Source organism: Quercus suber, unplaced genomic scaffold (genome assembly GCF_002906115.3).
Source record: "Quercus suber isolate HL8 unplaced genomic scaffold, Cork oak 2.0 scaffold_395, whole genome shotgun sequence".
Lineage (NCBI taxonomy): Eukaryota > Viridiplantae > Streptophyta > Magnoliopsida > Fagales > Fagaceae > Quercus > Quercus suber.
The window spans coordinates 60,102-82,353 of NW_027069847.1; the positions used below are offsets into that span (position 1 = coordinate 60,102).

General features: G+C 35.4%; 1 pseudogene; it reads right to left on the minus strand.

Annotated features, from left to right (window-relative positions):
- Window positions 1-290: 290 nt before the first annotated feature.
- LOC112034655 (uncharacterized) lies at window positions 291-4,819 on the minus strand (annotated as a pseudogene).
- Between the last annotated feature and the right edge of the window lie 17,433 nt (window positions 4,820-22,252).

Consider the following 22,252-nt stretch of genomic DNA (forward strand, 5'->3'; position numbering starts at 1 on the left):
AAAATTTTATGAGAGAAGAGAGAGAAGTTTAATAATATATATATATATATATTTATATAGTTTCTTACTATAGTGCACGACCATTTATAGCTCTGCACTATAGCAAGAAGCTAAAATTTTTTACCTATGGCACCACTACTGTAGCATGCATTTTAAGTATTGGTGGTGCTAAAAATAGCTTTATAGCTATTTAGCACCATTATTGCTAGTGCTCTAATGACAACATGTCTGGCTGCTTCCAATCAAAATATAAGAGCTGGCAGGTAAGCTTTCATAAACTGGTAACCAGATCTAACTCGTAAAAAGGCAAAATTGCATAGAATAGCTTGGACAATTTTGGTTAACGTGCAAAGTGTTCAACACATATCATTCTATCTTCATCCCCTAGTAAATTATCCAAACTAAAACTTCAACACACCAGTTCGTTTGAATGCACCAACTGCAGGTTCTAACCATGCCACGATTCTTCTTCCCCAGCTTTAGCAGCAGCTATCTTAGAATCCAATTGGTTTATTAGCTGCTCACTTACATGTTTTACCACAGACATCATATCAAGAATGATGCTTGGATCCAGGCCTGCACCACCTCGTTTAGTCAGCCCACAAATATGTCCTTTCCTGTTAATAGAAATAGAAACGGCAGAGCTCATTTGGGACTCCTCTTCTGAAGTGGCATCTACAATATAGTGCCATCCCACCTATAAAACAGAAGGTTAGTACTACATGCTGGAAGTACAGACATTTGCAGCTTATGAAAAGATTATAACTAAAAGTGCAGTTTTGTCACCTTTGTTAATGGAACTATGACAGGAATATCTATGCGTCAAACTGCAGAAATTCTTCCTCACTGATGTCAACCTCTGGTTTCTCATCACCCAATGCACCAGCTGCAACACGAACTCTTGGGATGCCTGTATTGCTCAAAGCAGCCTTCAGGAACAACAATAAAGATACATTAGTTTTCAGTTTCCAATGGCAGCAAAGCCATCAACTGTTTATGATGCCTCTGATCATGACAATCTAGGGAGAATAACGATGCCAAAAATTTATATGCATGCTTCTATCATGGTAAAATAGATACAACATAGGCACGAAGATCGTTTAAATGGGGAGCCTCTCCGAAATAGGGTTGAGGATGCCAACCAATTCCCTCCCCTAGACCCACAAAATGAAGCCTTCTGCACTGAGTATGACCAATATCTATTAAACTTATCAGAAAAAATGAAGCTCAGTGAAGTTGAAATTCGATCAGTCTGGTTTAGACATGGTTCAAGCACAAGAGATATGGCTCATCAGCTCTCTAGACTTTATCAACAGCCAGAAAAATTCTTGACATCCTGACGAAATTAAGAGAAAAATTAAACTGCAAATGTATGGATGCATGCAGAGAAAAACTACCTTAATGGCAGAACCTAGGGCATCAAGCAGATTCCCATCTGAACAAACAACAAGACAATCATTATAAAGATCCCAGCAATTTTCCCTCCACAACTATTAGAGACGAGAGATCAATTCCAGCCCCTATGAAAAATAAATAAGACCTCATTTTTTCAATTCAAGCAAAGCAAGAACCTATAATCAAAATACAAATTCGAGGACAAACTGCAAAATGATAGAAATCATATGTAGGGCAATAAATTGATGCTGAGAGTTCTGTGGACAACTCCTCACCCCTCTCCCTGAGTAAGGAATAAATCTAAATTAGAAATATATATAAATAATGAACTACAAAGAAAATTGGCAACGAGAATAACTCTTCCTCATTGTGCCATGATTGAATTTCAACTGCTATTTCACAGAATGAATTCTTTTATAGAAAAACAAACAAACAAGGATAAAGATCTGTTTGTTTTAGCCTAAAATACCAACTTATTTTCATTACTACGGCTTTTTAAAAACTCACTTTTTCTAGTACAAATGTACTTTTATACACCCTTATTTTTAAACTAAATTAGCCAATGAAAATAAGTTCAACCTAATAACAATTATAAGAAGAAGAACTATATGAGCTCAATCAACAAATATTGATAGCATTAGAAGATAGTATAGATATACAACCCCAAACATTGTGCTGCGCTTGGACTGCAATCAACATGAATGGCAACCTTTCCTTTGTCAGGTTGCAATGAACTTGGCTTTCCAAGTTCAGCCTGCATTTACAGAAATTAGTACACAACATTACAAGTCTTCACAAAACACAGGAGGAAAATGCTTAATGTAGATATGTGTGGAAGATCCAGAATCTCAAACTATTAAATACCTTCACACTGGAAATAACATCTGTTTGCCCCCACCTGACTCTTGCTGAACCATTTGCCTGCCATTAAGTCCATGATAACGTAAAAACCAGCAGAAAAAAGTTCACTTTGTCTGGAAGAAAGCAGGCCAATGCAAATGTAAAAATAATTAATTTCCTTGTTTACATGAGGTAAACTAATAAGAAACTCAAATTAGACTTAATCAATATATATATATATATATTTATAAATAGAGACCTCATGAGGGAGAGCATAAGGTCCTACCAAGTGGCACACTCCTTGAAAGGAGAATTTAACTCTCACCACAACCTTAAATTGTCATTAATACTTTTTTTTTTTTTTTGGGTGAATGCATCATTATTAATTTACTACTCTTATGCAACATCAGTAATTTATTAATTAAACTTCAAGTAATAGATAAGATAGAGGGGTGTTAATTATTACTGACTCTTCGTAACCTTTAGTCTAATTTTCTAAAAGCAAAGGTTCTTTTTTTACCTTGACAGTCGACCATTGGGCTTGAGGTTAATATTCTGCATTGAATCATTGATTATATACATGATCTTATACTGAATAGTAATAAATAGTAGAAATGGTAGTTACAAAATTCTAGGTAAATTGAAAGAATTATCATAGAATTATTAATCTTCCAAAGTAAGTCAATGTATTTGAATTTATGAGAAGTAGATGAATCCATTGGAGGTGCATTGGTCCAAGAGAACTAGGCTTATCACTAATCAGGTCTCTCCCATCTTATCAACATATAAATAAAGGATCATATCAACCTTTTCATTTCATAGCAATACACGCAAGTTTGTGACATCTTGACAAACAAAGCAAACTGTCAAAAAATTGTTTTATGGTGCCCAATTTTTCACTTTGTTGAGGTTGTGGCACCTACAGTTGCCACAATTGTACCAGTGGCAGCGACAGTGGTGCCAGTTATGGCACATGTGGTGGCACCCGTGGCAGCAATATCTGCTACAGTGATTGCTGTGAGGGAATCCAGAATATGGTCTCTTAAATTCAGCTTTTGGAAAGGAGTATAAGTATCCATATACATGCTTATGTTTGGCAATTTGCTATGTAAATTTACAAAAGTTCTATGTATGATGAAGATTTGAAAGCTTTATGAGGGCGTCTATATATATGTTCTAAGAATCAATTTTCAACCATTGTGGTTTTTGGTTGATAAGTGATTGCATATTGCTAAGGTTATTTTCATATTAGTTTGAGATACATACAGAAAATAACAGTGTTGCTAAATTTGAAATTTTGCGCTAAATTGTGCTCACTAGAAAATTTTCTTAATTTTGAGCTTTAACAGGATTTGATTAAACATTGATGTTTGGAGGACAGTGGTACTTTTTTTTCTTTTATGTTGATGTCTATAATTTCTTAAACATTGTAAATATGTCTTATTACCCTTCTACAACTCATGAAAGAGCACTACATAGACAAAGGATACCCAGTTTTGGAATAAAAAATATGTCTAAGGACTAGGGTTTAGTTTGAATTTAGTTTTACAAGCAAACTTTGTAGATTAACCGTGACTAACAATAATAAAATTAGCATTCTTTGCAAAGAAAATTGATATATTCTCAAGTACCACATCAAAGATAAGAACAAATTAAATAATATTTAATAACTTTTTGTTTCATTTGGTTCAATGTTTCAAGACTTTTTAAATTAAAAAATGAATATTATTTGTTTCCTTTGGTTCAATATTTCAAGAATTTTCTTCCCTCACACATACACACAAAACTCTTTGTATTTCAATTCACAATTTTCACTTCTTACACTTCTACTCCTCTATATATACCTATCCATATCCCTTCATGTCATCATATGTCAAACACACACAAACCAAAAAACGATGTCATTTACCTTCATGAAGCCTACCTAATTCTAACAATGTTGTCCCATCTAATCTTAACCCGTATGAGTTGGCTACAACCAAGGAAGAGACCTGAATTTTATATTGAGTGACAAGGCAATTACAATATTAATGTTAAGATCAGCCATTGTGGACTTAGGTGTTTTGTAAAGGTTGCGATTAACTATGAGTGTTTGAGATCTGTATTTTGTTTTAGAATTAAGTAGAAAGAGAGGGAGACATTCTATATCAACTTTCATTCTATAATATCCTCTAAAGTTTTTTTTTGTTTGTTTTAATTTCTCATTCCTTGAACTTAAAAACTATAATGGTTATGTGAGTGCAATTTATAATTGTTATTTCTTATAATGAACTCGTTACTAACAAAGTTTTATAACAATTATGCTATAATATATGTACAACATTTTCCAAAACCATCTTACATAAAACATTATAACATTATACAGGCAACTTACTAGTTCTAACTAATTGGTTTTGGCTATATGAATCATTTCCAGCATTCAGATTATGTTTCAATAAAGTATTTGAAAAAAATGCTATACCTGGGGTATAACTCCAATTTCAACAAAAATAGGACGGTAAGTTAATCTTTTTCGACCATCAGAACGAAGGTCTTAAGCAATGCCACCCTGTATGAAGTGCCCTTCTCCCAGAGATAGTCCCATGCACCATTCCTGCACAGACATAAAATGAGGAGAGATAATGGTTGCAGAGTTACACATAATTCGATCTTGTAAGTACTGGGGAAAAAAAAAATCATAAAACAAAAATTACTGCGAGAAAACTAGAGGAACAGCAATAATGCTGAAGGAAACCATTAGGTGTTAAAAAGATGTTGTCCTTTTTGAAGTCAAAAAGAAATTCAAGTCTTTTATAACCCCATATTTTATCAAGGAGAAGAAGACCCCTTATTGGCAGAAAAACAAAAGGCACATTAGTCAATAAACCCAATTTCTTTAAAAGGGCATGCACAATGTCTCCTTACAAAGATCATTTCTACCACCAGAACTGTAGTGAGATTGTGTCTATATTTGTAATTTTTTCCTTTTATGGTCAGAGCATATACGCATCAATTAATAATTTGGTAGATCTCCCATCAAAATCCTCTAAACAAGGACATAAGTGAAGGGAATAATGAAAGAAAAAACTAAAGAATAGACACACAACGGGAAAACTATTGTATTCCAGAGGGATTCAGATGCTTCATTGGCCATATCCATAGCAGTCCATTGCTTGGCTAAGTTTGTAGCAGTAATTAATTGAAGTAAATGATTTGCTAAGGAAAAGAATATCACACTCGAGGGGGTTCAGTGCAAAGGTTGGAATAAAGAACCACTTGATTTCTTCTAGGTTTATGATTTTGTTTGGTATTAATTGATTGGTTAATTATGAATGGTGATATGGATCCCATCAAAAGGGATATGGAACATATTTTTCAGTTTCTTGGAATCCAAACAGTATACTAATCTTATCATATGCATAACCAAATTACAATAACATAGAACATGCCAGCCTTCTCCCCAAAAATTTCTCCAATAGTGTTACTTGCTTATTAGGGCTCCAGCAATGGAAATAATAAAGCACTCACACATATTAGGACTAAGTACTCTTGACGTGGTGGTTTTAAGCTTATGTTTACAATTGATTTTAGTACAATGACAAAGCCTACCACAAACACATTATTATCTTGATTCTGCTTAAGCGTCTACAGGATTTTAAAAATAATAATAGTAATTTTGAAACAATTTTGGTCAATACTATGCCATTATTCAAGTTCATCAGCCTCTTAAGGGCTTGCAAATCGACATTCTTGCTAGTGTCGTCCCCCAAAAATGTGACAGTTCACAAATGTAGACAGGGTTTGAAACCAAATTCCATTGAAAGAATACTAAAATGAAATCTTATAGACAGAAAGAACAACAGTCAAAATTAGTGTGTATTTGGATGAGGTATTTTTATTGGATTTACATATATATATATATATATAGGTATTTTTATTGGCTTATTTAACCAGGAAAACCTAGTGCTGTACCAAGAAAAAGTTTAGATTTAAAAAGATGTACATAAGCTGTTGGTGAAAATAAACTTTATTTTGTGCTAAAAGAAGCAGGCCCTTAAACACATTAGCAAACTTATTATACAAAAAATGCTTAAAAATAAAATCAATAATTTTATTTTTTATTCTGTGATATGATATTGCAGCAAATAAAAGACTGGTGTTAAAGCATGAAACAGCGAGTGAGTTTAAGCTCACAAAGGATAAATTCAGCCACTCTAATGCAATAAATATACACAAGTGTGTGGGAGTATTACATATAAAAAGTATTCACTATTCTTGCGATCAATCTGATTTCAAGTTCATCAGGTCAAATAGCCTAAGCAAAGCCAATTGCCAACTAGAACCACCTATTCTTACGTTGGTCAGGTCAAAAAGGAGAAGAAGACCTTTTATTGGCAGAAAAACGAAACGCACATTAAGTCAGTAAACCCAAATTTCTTTATTGAAAGGGCATGCACAATGTGCTCCTTACAACGATCATTTCTACCACCAGAACTGTAGTGGGATTGTGTCTATACTTGGAATTTTTTCCTTTTCTAGTCAGACCACATATGCATCGAGTAATAATTTGGTAGATCTCCCTTCAAAATCCTCAAAACAAGGATATAAGTGAAGGGAGAAAGAAAAAACTAAAGAAAAGACACAGGAAGGTAAAACTGTTGCATGCCAGAGGGATTCAGATGATTCATTGGCCATATCCATAACAGTCCATTGCTTGGCTAAGTTTGTAACAGTTAACTGGAGAATTTGATTCGCGAAGGAAAAGAATATCACACTTAAGGGGGTTCAGTGCAAAGGTTGGAATAAAGAACCACTTGATTTCTTCTAGGTTTATGATTTTGTTTGGTATTAATTGATTGGTTAATCATGAATGATGATATGGTTTGCATCAAAAGAGATATGGAACATATTTTTCAGTTTCTTGGAATCCAAACAGTGTACATTAATAAAATTAAAAACCTTTATAAGAAAACATATTTTTCAGTTTCTTGAGTTCCAAACAGTACACTAATAAACCAAGAATTCTTCAGAGCTATTTGATCCAAAAATTCCCCTTTATATAGCATGATAACAGCTGAGTAATACCAACACAAAATCATCAACTTCTCTAATATTTTGTGTAACTTGATGAAAGGGAAGAATTTTCAACTTCTTATCATATGCATAACCAAATTACAATAACATAGAACATGCCGGCCTTCTCCCCAGAAATTTCTCTACTAGTGTTACTTGTTTATTAAGGCTCCAACAATGGAAATAATAAAGAACTTACACATATTAGGTCTAAGTACTCTCGACACAGTGGTTTTAAGCGTATGTTTACAATTGATTTTAGTACAACCACAAAGCCTACCACTAACACATTATTATCTAGATTCCGCATAAGCATCTACAGGACTTTAAAAAATAATAATAGTAATTTTGAAGCAAGTTTTGTCAATACTATGCCATTATTCAAGTTCATCAGCCTCTAAGGGCTTACAAATCCACATTCTTGCTAGTGTCGTCCCCCCAAAATGTGACAGTTCACAAATGTAGACTGGGTTTTGAAACCAAATGCCATTGAAAGAAAAATAAAATGAAATCTTATAGACAGAAAGAGCAACTGCCAAAATTAGTGTGTATTTGGATGAGTTATTTTTATTGGATTATATATATATATATATAGGTATTTTTATTGGCTTATTTGCTTAAAAATTTAACCAGGAAAACCTAGAGCTGTACCAAGAAAAAGTTTAGATTTAAAAAGATGTACATAAGCTGTTGGTGAAAATAAGCTTTATTTTGTGCTAAAAGAAGCGGGCCCTTAAACACATTAGCAAACATATTATACAAAAAATGCTCAAAAACAAAATCAATAATTTTATTTTTATTTTTTATTCCGTGATATGATATTGCAGAAAATAAAACACCGGTGTTAAAGCATTAAAACAGCGGGTGAGTTTAAGCTCACAAAGGATAAATTCAGCCACTCTAATGCAATAAATAAACACAAATGTGTGGGAGTTTTACATACAAAAAGTATTCATTATTCTTGCAATCAATCTGATTTCAAGTTCATCAGGTCAAATAGCCTAAGCAAAGCCAATCGCCAACTAGAACACCTATTCTTACATTGGTCAGGGATTTGCTACTCAAATTTACTCCCCCAAGGCTTATTGCAGCAGGATTCACAAGTCTATTTCCACTTAACCTCTATCTAGCCATGCACTACATCCTCAAATTTGATCTTGACATCAAAATAACCACCAAAATCAAATCTTACTACTTACCAAAATAAATCAATAGAACCTCCAAAATCATATAGTTAGTGCTCTGCAGCACTACTACTTTTGGTTTGCTGGAACTGCACTGAACTGAGTGCATTAATAAGACTGATCATATCCCATGCCAACAATATTCATTTGTTTATGTTAGACCCTTATAGCACCCGCCACTTTGAATCATCTCACTGGATTTACTCTACAATTTTTCTTTAATCCGCCACCCCAAAAATAATTGCAGTTGCGAGAGTTTTTAAATGGCATTGAGATTTGAGCAGACAAAAATTAGGCGAAAGTTTTTCTCCAAACTGGGTTGGAGGAATGTCCTGGGTTTTACTCACATAACTCACTAACTCACTTAAATAAGACTATGACCACTAAATAGGTTCTAATTGGGTAATGAATTTATATACAACAACCAAATCCAAGTCTTAGTCCCAAAATGTTACCATCCTCAGCAAGCTAGTCAGGGTCGGCCGTATGCACTTTTGCCACTAGTCTATTCTATCCAAGTTCATACTCTCTCTTACTTCCTTAGGGTGCATTTCTATAAGCTGTTGCAAAAAGACGTTTTTGGGTTTTAAAAACACGCTTATAGGCCTTGGAATCGCCTGACCAAATGGATTCTTAATTTACATATCCTTTTTTACCACTTCTATTAATGTAATTGTTAGTCTACCTCTTTACCTTTTTTCGCACTCTCAACTCAAATCAACTCACTTTATCTCCCTGAAAAAGACTTAATTGAATGAACCCATGATTTTGTGCAGCATATACAACCATTTTATGTAAAATTTGTAGTTTTTAGCACTGTATACAAGAATTTGCGTAAAGTAGTGAGCCTAATAAATATTCAATTTTTAAGCAACAGTAAAATATCGGTTACTTCAATATGTAAATTGCTCCAATAATTTAAAGTATACCATGTCCAAAGCTAGAATCATTTGAACAATCCAAATTAAAAAAAAAAAAGAAGAAGAAATCAAAATATTAAAAAACAAAAAAATAAACTCGCCGTGAAATATGTGTGTTAGTTGCCGGTGAAGTAATTGATGCCAGAGTTCTGTGTTTTCGCCGGAGAATCAACCGGAATACGATGTTGCCGGTGCCTCCGGTAGTGGAAGACGTTAGAGAGAGAGAGAGAGGGAGAAGGGAGCAATGAATGCGTTAAGAATGCTGAAATCGTGGCCCTAAATCGCGTTGTCAATGTGGCACGAGAATTTTAAAAATAAACTCTGGAATAAAGTTCTCAAATCACGAATTTTAAACTGTAAAATCGTGAATTCAAAAAATTCTAGGATAGTTTTATGAATTAGTTTATTGTTGGGGTATTTTATTAATTTAGGAATCTTTGAATTTGAAATTAGAATTCACTCCTAATATTAAAAAAAATCTTTTGATTATGGTATTTTTATAATGGAAAATTTTAACAAATATTTAGGAGATATGTTTAAAAACTTTTTATAAGAAAAAAAAAAGTAATTAATTTCTTTGATGCTTTTTTATATTTTCCATGAAAGTAGTTGTAGGGACTCAATTTGGATTGGCCCTGAGTATGAATGGGTTTTCAGCCCAACAAGCCCAAACAATAAATTTATAGAGAATGGGTTAAAGGTTTAGGCACTGGCCGTCGTTCATCAAGCATGAACTCTCTTTTATAAAAGAAATACTTAGAGTTTCTTTACAACTGGGGGGATGCTCCTCGGCCACGGGCCGAGGAGACCTTTTTCTTCCCCTTTCCCCCCCCCCCTTTTTGGCTTTACTTGCTTTTTTTATATAGTCTTCATTTTCCTATCTCCTTATTCCATCTGTTGATCACCCATTTGCCTCTCTTCTGACCGTCCGTCCCATCAGAGACCTTATCAGTACTCAAGTGGTTCACTCTGATCAACGTTGCACTGCTAAGGGGTTATCTCCCCATTAATGCAGCCAGGGGGGTTAGGTGAATGCATTAAATGCGAGGGTGACAGCTTACTTTGGGGTTGGTCTTTCCCAAAAATCATCCTCGTCAGGCCGAGGATGAGGAGGTCCTCGGCGTGGATTGGGAAAAGAGGCTTTCCCCAATTTAGCCTTGAATAGTCAGTATTCCTCGGCGTGGGCCTTGGGCCTGCTACACGATGGGCCGAGGCTATCAGGCCCACGGGCCCTACAATAGCCCCTCAAAACCCTGCTGCACGTTCTCTCGAACGGGGAGGAGGGTTTTGATACCTGCGGGCCCTCTAGACGAGTCGCCCCACTTCGGTTCGTGTTAATGCTGGCGACTTTTTGACTGCCTGATGCGCGTTTTTAGCGTTTCAAGACTTAATGGGTACCCACATTAAATTTTGGCGGCACCACGTTTCCCACTTTCAACGGTATGATCTCTTGCTTTTATGAGCAAGCAGTTACATTTGGGGAACCTAAGGGGGAGTATAAGTACCTGTTTGAACCGCCTGGTTTCATCATTTTCGCGCTTACAATTATTGACGCGTATGATTTGAATCTGGTTCGACTTGCACACTATCTGAAGAGTATCGTCATACTTCTGTAAGTCTTCTTCTTCCAGTGACCCAACTTTTCCTTGGTTTTATCCCTTCTTTTCTTCTTCTGGAATTTTTAGTTGTCCTTGGGGGGATGGGTAAATTTAAGAAGTTGGTTGAATCCGACGAGATGATGAACAAATTCATCATAGACTATGGAATACCCAATAATGTGAGTCTGAAGTACTGCGAAGAAGGGGAGTGGTACATTAGGAGAAGAGAGGGTGAAGTCGTGATCCCAATAGTCGCTTTCGTAGAGGAAGGGATGAGAATCCCTATGAGGCCAGTGACTCTCAATTACCTTAGGCATTTCTGCCTAGCTCCTACTTAGTGTGTCGTGAATGTATTTAGGATATTAGGGTGTGTAGATACCCTGAATGAGAAAATGGGGCTGAGACTGACTCACCACGATGTGAACTGGTGCTACAACCTTCATCACCTGAGGGGTAAGACGTACTATATGAAGACAAGGGACGATAGGGTTCGTCTTATCCAGTGTCTTCCTGATTCCAATAAGGGGTTAACCCAAGATTTCCTCATAGTGTCGGGAGAGTGGCACAACGGTTTTCATTGCCCAACAGTAGAGGGGGAAGCCAGGTAGGGTATCCGAAGTAAAAGACAATCTAGGTTTCAGTATTTTCAAGTTTTATAACTGTATATCCGATTTATAGGAATTTCACTTTTCTTTTCGCAGATCCGTACGCTTTTGCACTTCATTTCCACCTGGTTAACAAAGCGGATTTGTAGACCGTTCTTAGGTCGGACCTTTTCCTGAACGAAACTGATAACCAGGTCAGAGCTGCTCATTAAATCCTCGGATGCGACCCAGCTCAAAAATCATTCCCAGTCCCGAAGCACGTAATTAGAGCTCGTGACCCTCGGCTTACGCAGATTACCGTGGTGAATGACGGTTTTGCATTTACTGAGGGGTCTTATATACCAGAAGGCATTCCGCTAGCAGGTCCCTCCTCATCCCAGCAACTAACGGTGGCCGAGGAAGGGCTACCTAAGAAGGCAAGGGAGGTGGTTGAACTGAGTTCCTCTAAGGACGAATATAGCGTGTTCAACCTAGCTGATCAGTCCGAGGATACATCTGGTGATCTGGGAGACCCTCATTTGTCCGAAGCCGATCTCTAGTCCCTAAGAGCTGGTACTCTGACTGAGTTGGGTTTAAAAATACAGCCCCAAACCAATCTTCTTGACCTGCTCGAAGGCGGTTCCAAGAAAGGTGTACCGGAAGAATTGCAGCCCCAGCCCCCAGCACCTCCGCCCCAGATTTTAACTGTGCAAACTAGGTCGTCCTCTACCCCCACAGTATCAGACCCTCAGACCGAGTCTCATGACCCGAAAAGAAAGAGAATTTCCAAGGGTAAGGAGCCAATGGATGAGAGCAAATCTCATTCCCCGCCCGAGGAGGGTAGGTTTCGCAGGCCTCCGAAGCAATTGAAACTCGGTGGTCAACGGAAGGGTAAGAAGGCCACCCAGTAGTCCGAGGCTCAAGCCTGGCTGCTCGCTGCCATGCTCCATGATCAGCCCCTGATGGATAACGTGTCGATGCGGGAATCTCAAGGAGCCGAGGGGGCTCTCGTAGCTGAGGCCCTGGAGAAATCTCTTCTTCTTCCCACTGACATGGCCGAGCTCAGAAATATGAGTGGGTTAGAGGTTGTCCTCGACCTTAAGAAGTATCTAGGCATGGTGGGTCCTTTGGCACCTACTTACTTTATTCGAAGTTTGTCGCTTAGTACCTTCATTTCTCTTTACTGAGTTACTTATTTTTATTAGCAGGCTATCCAGGCCCTTTTCAGGTTAGGCAAGGAGGTCGATGACCATAGCAATGCCTTAGCGCAAGAGCGTAACAAGTTCTTGGAGGCTGCCAATACCCTCAAGAGATCTGAGGCCGACCTAAAAAAGGCGACCGAGAATCTGGAAGAGATGACGAAGGCCAGGGATACTGCTGTCTCCGACCTAGCCATGGTCAGGAAGCAAGCTGAGGATCAAACTAATTGCTTGCAAGACGTTGAGGGTTAACTATAGACTGCCAAAGGGAACATTGCCTATATGAAAGAAAAGTTGACCGTGGCAATCCATGAGAAAGGTGTTGCCGAGTATGCCAGGGACGAGGCTGTGAGAGCCAAAGACGAGGCGGTATTTGCAAAAATAGACGCTGAGCGCTCTGTAGAGCAGGCAGAGGAGGATGCTTTCGCCGATGGGGTAGCTAAGACTGAAGCCACCCTTCGGGCTCAAGTTCCTGCAGTGTGCAGGCATTACTGTTCTCAGACCTGGCATGAAGCCCTCAACTAAGCAGAGGTTGATGTCTCATCTGATCTTAGGAGGGAGGACAGGGTATATTACCCTATTGCCATTCGCGAGGTTGCACCTGCTGCTCCCGAGGAGGGGTCCTCATTACCAGCGGTTGAGAGTCACGATAAGACCGCGGAGGATACATCGTTAATTGACCAACCATCCGAGGAGGTTGAGCCCCAGAGAGCGTTGGGGGAAGTTATAACCGAGGGTCAGGAAATACCACAAGACGTGGCAAGGCCTCCGACCGACCTTTCGAGACCAAGCCCTTAGGCCTTGGCCAAAGCCTTTTGATTTACTTATTGACTTAATTTGCCTACTGAGTTGGGGAGACTAGTATACGACATATGATAAATTTGTTTATTTTCTCTTTTATCTTATTTTGTTTCTTGCCTCAATGGCGTTGTAAGGGAGTTGTATACTTTCCGTTTGAACTGAATACTTAATACTTTGCTTCCAACTAATGATATTTTCTTTTATTTGCTTTACTATTGTATTCTGCTCAATATTCGTATTCTATTCTGGAGTTAGCCTCATGAAACCATCTGTTATCCTTCAAATATAAATCTAAAGACCGTATTATAGCTTGACTTTAAGTAACACTTTGGTTTTTCTCCAGATAGTTATTTTCTCCATGGGTTCGAGTCCGAGGACCATGCAATACCCTAGTTATGCCTAGTACTTCTATTTTTCTATAAGTATCTAGTTTTCCATAGGCTTGGGTCCGAGGACCATGCAATACCTTGGTTATGTCTAGTACTTCTATTTTTCTATAAGTATCTAGTTTTCCATAGGCTTGGGTCCGAGGACCATGCAATATCTTGGTTATGTCTAGTACTTCTATTTTTCTATAAGTATCTAGTTTTCCATAGGCTTGGGTCCGAGGACCATGCAATAACTTGGTTATGTCTAGTACTTCTATTTTTCTATAAGTATTTAGTTTTCCATAGGCTTGGGTCCGAGGACCATGCAATACCTTGGTTCTGTCTACCACTTCTATTTTTCTGTAAGTATCTAGTTTCCCCATAGGTTTGAGTTCGAGGACCATGCAATACCCTGGTTATGTCTAGTACTTTCTATTTTTCTATAAGTATCTAGTTTTCCATTGGCTTGGGTCCGAGGACCATGCAATACCTTGGTTCTGTCTAGTACCCAGGTATAATGGTGTGAATAGTTTTACCATAGGCTTGGGTCCGAGGACCATGCAATACCTTGGTTCTGTCTACCACTTCTATTTTTCTGTAAGTATCTAGTTTCCCCATAGGTTTGAGTCCGAGGACCATGCAATACCTTGGTTCTGTCTAGTACCCAGGTATAATGGTGTGAATAGTTTTACCATAGGCTTGGGTCCGAGGTATGCAATACCTTGGTTCTGTCTACCACTTCTATTTTTCTGTAAGTATCTAGTTTCCCCATAGGTTTGAGTCCGAGGACCATGCAATACCTTGGTTCTGTCTAGTACCCAGGTATAATGGTGTGAATAGTTTTACCATAGGCTTGGGTCGAGGACCATGCAATACCTTGGTTCTGTCTACCACTTCTATTTTTCTGTAAGTATCTAGTTTTCTCATAGGTTTGAGTCCGAGGACCATGTAATACCTTGGTTCTGTCTAGTACCAGGTATAATGGTGTGAATAGTTTTACCATAGGCTTGGGTCCGAGGACCATGCAATACCTTGGTTCTGTCTACCACTTCTATTTTCTGTAAGTAGAGGTTTGTCCTCGGACCGCTTTACTGGAGATGATTCCTCCTTGGGTCAGATTATAATCTTTACACGTGGCGTTGATCTCGCCTCCAGCTCGAGGCCCTATCTTTTTCATTTATGAAGCGCCCATTGTTCGTTCGTGTTCCGCGCTTGACGCTTCGGTGCGCGAAAACCGCCTTCATTAATGTCCTCGTAAATTAACACGAGTCCACGGTCTATGGCCTCCTTGGAAATTGGTAGCTTCATTATTAGCCCAACTGATAATTCTCTTTTCGAACTCTGCATGAATTAATTCTCACCAACCCCCATCCCCTATATAAGGTGAGGAGATGGTTTGTCCACAATCCATGAACTTCCCAGCACAAACAGAAAAGACACCTCCTTCCAGCTTCCCAATCTCTTTTAACAACCCCGCCGGAATTGTGACTGGAGTCTGCAAATATGAGGCGGCTCTGAGCGGGTGTGAGGGCATCCAAGCCAAGAGCCATTATGGCCGCAGCCCCCACTGGGCTTCCGGTGCGGCAGAATCTAGCGTAACCCTGATGGCACCATATAAGGTGGCCCGGAGGGATGTTGTTAGAGTACCTAACGTCTTTCCTCGGAGCGCACCCCCGACGAAGAAGACGTGCGAATTCACCTCATGGGCGGTGCTCGAGTGTTTCCGTCTCCAACGGCCAACACTCGTGAGGATTGGAGAGAATCAAGGGAACATCATGGGGGAAGGTATCCCGGAGCCCCTGCATCTGCTCCTCTCTTTGTTCCAGCTCCGCCTGGCCGAGAAGGGAGTTGTCGATGGCCTGGAAACATGATGGCCCTTCCCCTTCTCTGCCTTTTGTGTCAAGCTCTCCCATTCTCTTTATACCAATAAAGGGACGGCTTGACACTTCCCACCGGCTAGCTTTTTTAGAGCGGCTCCACCTGGGCCTCTGATTGTAGAAATAGCTGGTAGGATTAGCTTGTAAATTTGTTTGTGAAACACACCTACCTGAGCCTCTGATTGTAATCTGTACTCTTTCTATTTATGAAATAATAATATCAAGATTCCTCTTTTCGCTGTCAAATCTTCTATATTTTTTTTTCTCTTTTTTTTTTTGTTTTTTTGTTTTTTTTTTTTTTCAACCTACTGTAAAACGACTACTTAGAACACTCGCCTGGTGCGCCGACCAGCACCCTAATCCTTCCCACAGACGGCGCCAATTGTAGGGACTCAATTTGGATTGACCCTGAGTATGAATGGATTTTCAGCCCAACAAGCCCAAACAATAAATTTATAGAGAATGGGTTAAAGGTTTAGGCACTGGCCGTCGTTCATCAAGCATGAACTCTCTTTGATAAAAGAAATACTTAGAGTTTCTTTACAACTGGGGGGATGCTCCTCGGCCATGGGCCGAGAAGACCTTTTTCTTCCTCTTTCCCCCCCCCCTTTCTTAGCTTTACTTGCTTTTCTTATATAGTCTTCATCTTCCTATCTCCTTATTCCATCTGTTGATCACCCATTTGTCTCTCTTCTGGCCGTCCGTCCCATCAGAGGCCTTATCAGTACTCAAGTGGTTCACTCTGATCAACGTTGCCCTGCTAAGGGGTTATCTCCCCATTAATACGGCCAGGGGGGTTAGGTGAATGCATTAAATGCGAGGGTGACAGCTTACTTTGGGGTTGGTCTTTCTCAAAAATCATCCTCGTCAGGCCGAGGATGAGGAGGTTCTCGGCGTGGATTGGAAAAAGAGGCTTTCCCCAATTTAGCCTTGAATAGTCAGTATTCCTCGGCATGGGCCTTGGGCCTGCTACACGATGGGCCGAGGCTATCAGGCTCACGGGCCCCACAGTAGTATTAAAACTTATTTTTTAACAATTATCTTAAAGACATCTATTAACATAATCCTTTTATAATTTGTTTGGTATAAATTCCTCAAAAAAGAGAAATAAAGAAAAGAAATATGAAACCAAAAGTTCCAAAACAAGAACAAGCAAAGTAGAGGAGTACAATTGTACAAGTTTTTGGAAAAAAGACAAACTTATTTAAATATATAAGTCCAATTTATAAAGAAAATTATATTTTAAATCTTATAATTTAGGGTATAATAAAGTCAATTTGGTGATCTCAAAATTGATAAATAAAACTTGAAATTTAAAGAAGTAACTATCCTTTGTAAATAGAAATGCAAGAAAAATATAGCAAAATAACAAAAAGAACTCGATGAAAAAAAATGCACAATCCTTTTAAATAAATATAAATCTTCCCCTTTCGTAATAATAATAATAATAATAAGTCCCTAACCAGTGCTATGCACAGGAACTTATCTATTTGTGAGGTTGATTAAAATAATTTTATAAAATCTTAAATTGATTAAGAAATTATACCATTACATGATTTGCTCTTGCATAATTTCAATTTGTGTTACAATTTAATGAAAAAGTCATTGCTTGAACATGCAATGGCTTACAAAAAATTTGTCAGACAGTTTTAGATACTGCAAAAAAAAATAACTAAAAAATTCAGATATTAAAACTCTGAAAGACCGAAAAATATTAAAGAATCAGATAATTTACTGCTTAGAAATTATTTAAAAAAAAATGTATATGGTTAAACAATAGAGAAATATAAAAGAAAGATGAGTTACATTCAAAAGAATAATTTCAATTATTGCAAGCTTTTTTATCTTGTAAAAAATGGTTAAAGAGAGATTGATGGTTCATATATGAAAATTACTTTTTTAAAAATACATGAAAAGCCATAATTTAAAAAAAAAAATTTTTTTTTTTTTTTTTTTTTTTCAAAGTAGAGGAGAAGAAAATAACATAAGAAGAGCTCATATCTCTACTCGGCTCTAAAAAGAAAATAATGGGGTTTGCATTACTTTTATAGTGTTCATGATTAATCTCGCAAATTTGGAGATAAATTATCAACGTTTGAGTTTGAGTTTAATTTATACTTATTAGAAAGATAGAGTTTTATTCTTGTTAAGTTTAGACTAAACAAAAATAATTTTATTTAAATAAAATGATAATTTTATTTAAATTATTGTATTAACGTGAAAAATTGTGAGGGCTTTAGAGGCTTCAATTTTATATATATAAATAAATAATATATAGACCTATTTGTGAGGCTGACTAAAATAATTTTATAAAATTTTAAATTGATTAAAAAACTATATCATTGCATGATTTGCTCTTATATGACTTCAATTTGTGTTATAATTTGATGAAGAAGTCATTGCTTGAACGTGTAATGACTTATAAATTTTTTTTCAGACAGTTTCAAATACTGCAAAAATAAAAAATAAAACTACTTAGAAATCATTAAAAAAAAAACAAAATATATATAACTAAATAATAGAGAAATATAAGAGAAAGATGGGTTACATTCAAAAAAATAATTTCAATTACTGTAAGACTTTTTATTTTGTAAAAACAGCTAAAGAGAGTTTAATTTGGTAGTTCATGTACAAAAATTATTTTTAAAAAAAATACATGAAAAATCATAAAATAAATTTTTTTTTTAAACAAAGTAGAAGAGAAGAAAATAACATAAGAAGAGCTCATATCTATTGAGATTTGTTTTGTTTTTATAGTGTTTATGATTAACCTCACAAATTTGGAGATAAATTATCAATGTTTGAGTTTAAGTTGAATTTGTTAGAGTGATAGATTTCTACTCTTGTTAAGTTTGTATTAAAAAATAATAATTTTATTTAAAAAAAATGATAATGATGAATTTGAATTTAAGAAAAAAATAATTTACCGTACAATGGCGTTGATATGGTTTGATTGGCTGTTCCAAATTATTAATGTTTGAGTTTAAGTTAAATCATGATTAACCTCGTAAATTTAGAGATAAATTATTAATGTTTGAGTTTAAGTTAAACTTGTTAAAGAGATATAGTTTCACTCATTGTTAAATTTGAATTAAACAAAAATAATTTTGTTTTAAAAAAATGATAATAATGAATTTGAGTTTAAGTTGAACTTGTTAAAGAGATAGAGTTTCACTCCTTAAATTTAGACTAAACAAAAATAAAATGATAATTTTATTTAAATATTTTACTGACATGAAAAATTATAGGAGTTTGGCTCATAAACAGTGACATTTAGCTTTTGCCTACTCACTTTTTTAAATACACTTCCAACAAATTCTCTATCCTATTCTCTATCTCATTTAAATATTATTTTTTCATTCATTATTTATTCTTTTTTTAACAATTACACATCTTTCAACATTTTTTTATACAACACATCATTATTATAATAGAAAATATATATTTGAAGAATGAACAGTAGCCCATCAAACTTGATGGGCTACTGTTCATTAGCAAAAAAAAAAAAAAAACCGTTTGCCGAAGTTGTTGGAGCATCTACAGTACACCATATTCTCCAAATTTTGCCTATTAGACCCGGATGCCCAAGCCACTGGAGATGCTCTTAAAGAGATAGAGTTTCACTCCTTAAATTTAGACTAAACAAAAATAAAATGATAATTTTATTTAAATATTTTGCTGACATGAAAAATTATAGGAGTTTCAAAGATTTTTGTTATATATATATATATATATATATGGATAATAAATTAAAAAAATAAAAGATCGGAGGTCAATTACTAATATTATAGCACAACACAATATTTAAAAAATAAAAAATTAAATTAAAAACACTATTTTCAAAACCCAATAATTATCTTTTTTTTTTTTTGGGCTAAAACCCATGCGAAAAACCTTTGCGAATTGACCGTAGAAGGAGCGGAGGAGTCCAATACATAAGTGATAAGTGGAATATGTGAATTGTGAAGCATGAGCCGCCCGCAAAAAAAAAAAAAAAGAAAAAAAAAAGAAAAAAAAAGTTTTAATGAGAAAATTGTGTTGCGGCAAAAGAAGATAATAGCAGATCCGATCATAGAGTACTTTATAAACACAAGCACGTGAGAATGAACAAAGTGAGACTTTGTGTTTAGAAAACAAACAAAAGGAAGCGTTATTATAAGTATGGCAGTTTCATTGGACCAAAGCAATTGGATTTTCTGGATTTCATTGGACTCCTCTCCTCCAAATTGATTTAGCCACTTCGTATATGCTTACTGTTTTGTTAAATTTCATGTCTGTAAGATAATTGAATACAAGCTAATTACTTTTTGGTGTCTTTGTTCTACTACTTTGTTTTGTTTTATTCTATGAAGTATCTAAATGAAAGTTTGAATTTTTATAAACTTTCAAATTTATTAATCTATACAGGTAGCTAGGGATCCAAGATGATGTAATATTTTCTCCTTAAAACTTCTTTTTCTTCAAGATTTTTTTTTGAGGGCGGCTCATGCTTCACAATTTACATATTCCGCTTATGTATTGGACTCCTCTCCTTCTACGGTCAATGCATCAAGGTTAGGGTTTTTGATTTCTTCAATAAAAATTATAGATTTGTTGCTTTTTCTTATAAGTTTGTCAATTGTTAGTTTTGTTTATTTAATTGCTGGGCCTGAATCTTTTAATTAAACCTTCAATTTTTTTTTTTTTTCCTTTTAAAAGTTTTAATATTTTGAATTTTTACATTTAAAAGGTAACTCATATTTCTCTGATATTTCTATGTTGTGTAGACATATTTTTTTGTTGATTCTTCGATTTTTTTTTTCTTTTTGCTTTTAAGAACTTTTAACATTTTTTATTCAGTTCAACCCCTATAGATATTGATTTTTTTTAAAGGCTAACCCATCATTTTATTATATTTCTTCATTGTGTACTCACATAATTTTTGTTTTGTTTTTTTATTCAGTTCAACCCTTATATACATTGATTTTTTTTTTTAAAGGCTAACCCATCATTTTATTATATTTCTCCATTGTGTAGTCACATAATTTTTGTTTTGTTTCAATAAATTCTTGGCTCAAAATCTTCAAATTGTTTGATTTTCATTCCTTTCTCTTTGGTTTAAACGCAGAGTGCCAGAGTATCCCTCTTCTCTCAATCTCGCTCTCTGTTCATAGCCTTTGCTAGCTCAAGTCTTGACCTCTAAAGCTTGGTACGTTTTTGTAATCCTATTTGGTTCTGGAGAACATGTTGATTTCATATGATTTTGTTTGTCTCTTTTCATATTCAAGTCAAGCTATTTTATAGATTATGAAAATTACAAAAAAGATTGCTTACAGTTTTGGGTCTTACAGAATTACTAATTTTTTGCTCCAATTTTGTTTTAGGCCCTTTTGTTCTGTTATGGTTTTGCAGCAATTTAATTTTGATTTTTTGTTTGCTCTATAATGAATATGTGTTGTTCATTTTGTTATGCATGTTTAATTTTTGGTTTTTTGGGTTGGTTCTGTTATGGTTTTATGGTGAGATTTAAGTTTTGTTGTAATTGGTTTTGTTATGGTTTGCTGTGTTGTTGAATCCATAAATCAGACTTTGGTTCTCTGTCATTTGATTTGTAAATGTTAGGTTTGTTTAGAAAATCTGCAATCAACATTCAACAAAAGGGAACAGAACTTGCCACATCATTATTATTATTTTTTTTAAATAAAACTATATCTATATCTATATTTATATTTGAGGAGAAATTATATACGGCACAATTTTTCGTTTGCTAAATGGTGGATGGTAATAGTGGCAGAAGCCAAAAGATGTCTATCCCGGTTACAACTTGAAATGAGAAAAAAAAAATAATAAACTTAAGCTTATCAGTTATCACGTTTAAACTTATGCTTATCCCTTCAAAGTATTTGCAATGTAAAAATTTGCTTTCAATGTTACCCCACCTTTTTTTTTTGGATCATCTTATTCTTATCCCACCTATTATCAAAATAAATTTAACAAAATAACTTTAAATTTTTATAACAACCCAATCTATCCAATTTTAAAGAATACTATATTAGATAAGTTTAACCCGAACACAAAGTTTGGATTAATACATAACTCTATCTTTTCTTATCTAATAAAGAAATTTAAATCAACTAATAAAGATTTTTTTTTTTACTGAAATGATAGAACTAATAAAGAAATTTAAACTAATTACGTTCTACTAATAACTGCTAAAAAAAAATCCAATATAAAACTATTATTGTTATAAATTATTCAGTTTACATATTAATAACTTAATAATACTTAGGGCACGTTTGGTAGATTGTAATAGACACTGTAATGTAATAGATATTCTTATGGCATAACTATTTGATTGTTTGGTTATATTTTTATTACAATGAATAGTTATTCCTTATGAATAACTATTCTTCAAAATGAGAAATAACTATTCCTTATCAAAAGTACTAAATATA